The sequence below is a fragment of the Quercus lobata genome, chromosome 11, assembly GCF_001633185.2.
Source record: "Quercus lobata isolate SW786 chromosome 11, ValleyOak3.0 Primary Assembly, whole genome shotgun sequence".
NCBI classification, from domain to species: domain Eukaryota; kingdom Viridiplantae; phylum Streptophyta; class Magnoliopsida; order Fagales; family Fagaceae; genus Quercus; species Quercus lobata.
Window position 1 is genome coordinate 17,515,855 of NC_044914.1, and position 2,220 is coordinate 17,518,074.

The following is a 2,220-nucleotide window of genomic DNA, read 5'->3' on the forward strand; positions in this document are numbered from 1 at the left end:
CAAGAGTTGGTCTAAGTTGTTACGACAAAATTGATATGATTTGTTGATTCTATATTAGCGGGAAAGAACCTAATGCATCCATGTAATTAGGTATTACTTGTTGGGAGTCGATTGTCACATTTTGTTATGGAGTTTAAAGTTGATTTAATTTATGAAAAACGTTAGTCAAGAAGGAAGTTGTATGAAGGGTTCAAATTAATTTAATTTATGAAACTTTATTTCATTTATGAAATAAGTTAGTCAAAAAAGAAGATGTATGAAGTGATAATATCTATATTTAGGTACTTCCCAACTTATTCAGTTCAGAGGAAGTTCAAGTTGCATATACACACACACACACACACACACACACTTAAGCGTCTCTTCATGCAATATTAAGAGCGAGATATTCACCCATTCAAATATAATACCACTTCCCTTTCCAATACAATACTGCACGTTGGGTATATCCCAACTATGTTTGCTTTACAAATGCCTTTTAAAAATTTGTATGATACGGCTACATATGTCTCAGATACGGCCCTATGATACAAATCTTAATTTATATAATTAAAAGTAAAAAAAAAAAAAAAAAAAAAACTTACAAAGATGCAAGTACGCATCAAATTAAGAAAGATAATAAACACAACAAAGGAGAGGCTTGGGAATTGGGCGGGTACCAAGACAAAATGATAGAAAATGAAGGTGAATGGCTTTTGAGAGGCATCTGGATTTTCTTGCACAGTGACCAGAAGTTTTAGTGAACTTCGTGCCTCTGCCTATAATTTCAAATCTTTGAGAACAACATCACCTGTGAAAGATATGTAAGGAACATGTTAATTAATGGATACAAAATTCTTTTACTTCATAGAAACAATTAATCATCACTAATCTTTTTTTTAAGTAAAAAAACTATATTCAAAATAAATAAACAATAATACAGATAGCACCCTGAATACACAATAAGTGTACCAAACTACGCCTTAATTGTGTTTTGAGTCTCTTTTAAATATTACATACGTCAACCCAAGCTGCATAGTCTTTTGAACTGAAATGTTTTTTTTAAAGTCATTGGGTTATGTATAAGTTTTTGCACCCTGATGAATTGTTTGATTTAAGAAAATTACAAGGTATATGCAGTTTCATTGTATAACAATGCACATTATCTTTGTTACATGAAAATATATATTTAAAACAGTCAGTAATTAGTCAATTAAGAAACTATCATGTGAGCCAACTTAAGTAGGTGTGGTTCAAGTTTGTCTTCAGGTTGGTTATTAGTTAATTACAAAAATATGAACCTATACACAAATCCAACCAGTTAGGTTGCAGAGAAATTTAAATTGCAACCAAGCCAAACTATTTTGATTAGGATGGGAGCAAACACAAACATTGACTATATCTGAATGAATGGTTAACATAAAATATTTTCCATATATTAATTACCAATGCAATGGATGGAGTATTTCACAAAGCACTTATAGATGAAATTCATGTATAGACATAACGTGTCACATAACCGTTAAGTATATATCTTGACTACAAAAGGAAGAACAATGCAAAACATCAAATATGAAATTTCACTTTCAACACCCTCCCCAATTTATTATACAGAAAATTTATTTATATCTATCTATCTATCTATCTATCTATCTATCTATCTATATACATATATATATATATATATATATATTAAATAGATAGTGACATAACTGTTAACAAACATAGAAAATGCATCTAGTGTGGGAACTGACTAGAGTTTAGTCGTTTTTACCAAATTTCCTTACAGCTTTAACATGATTCATCACAGTTTTTTTAGCTTTGCCCAGTTTCACAGAAGACAGAACTTACCAACTTTATCCTGTCAAAAGAAAAGCAAATGAAAAAACTTAAAAACATAATGTATGTCATAATTGGTAAGATACAGGGAATCAAATCAAAATATCTTGAGAAAAAGAAAAGCCACGTTAAAGAAAAAAGCAGTAGCCTCAAAAAGATAAGTAACAAAATTAACATATCAATCCCCGAAGCAACAATTGACAATAAATTCAGAAATTAAAAGATGTACAACATAGACTAACCAAAAAAAAAATGTTTGGTAGATAACTTACTGAGGGGTACTAAACATGCATAAGCAGATATACATTTATTTATTTTACAAATTATGCAGAGTATTTGATGAACTTGACTAACTTATGATAGCATATTATGTAGACTCAACAAATAGAATAGAAAATTGAA

At 29.7% G+C, this 2,220-nt stretch overlaps 1 long non-coding RNA gene across 1 annotated transcript; it reads right to left on the bottom strand.

Annotated features, from left to right (window-relative positions):
* Positions 1 to 396: 396 nt before the first annotated feature.
* Positions 397 to 2,172, bottom strand: LOC115969343. Its single transcript, XR_004086930.1, has 2 exons — positions 1,754 to 2,172; positions 397 to 790 (listed from the first exon to the last, which is right to left on the bottom strand). It is a non-coding gene; the product is annotated as an uncharacterized LOC115969343 (long non-coding RNA).
* Between the last annotated feature and the right edge of the window lie 48 nt (positions 2,173 to 2,220).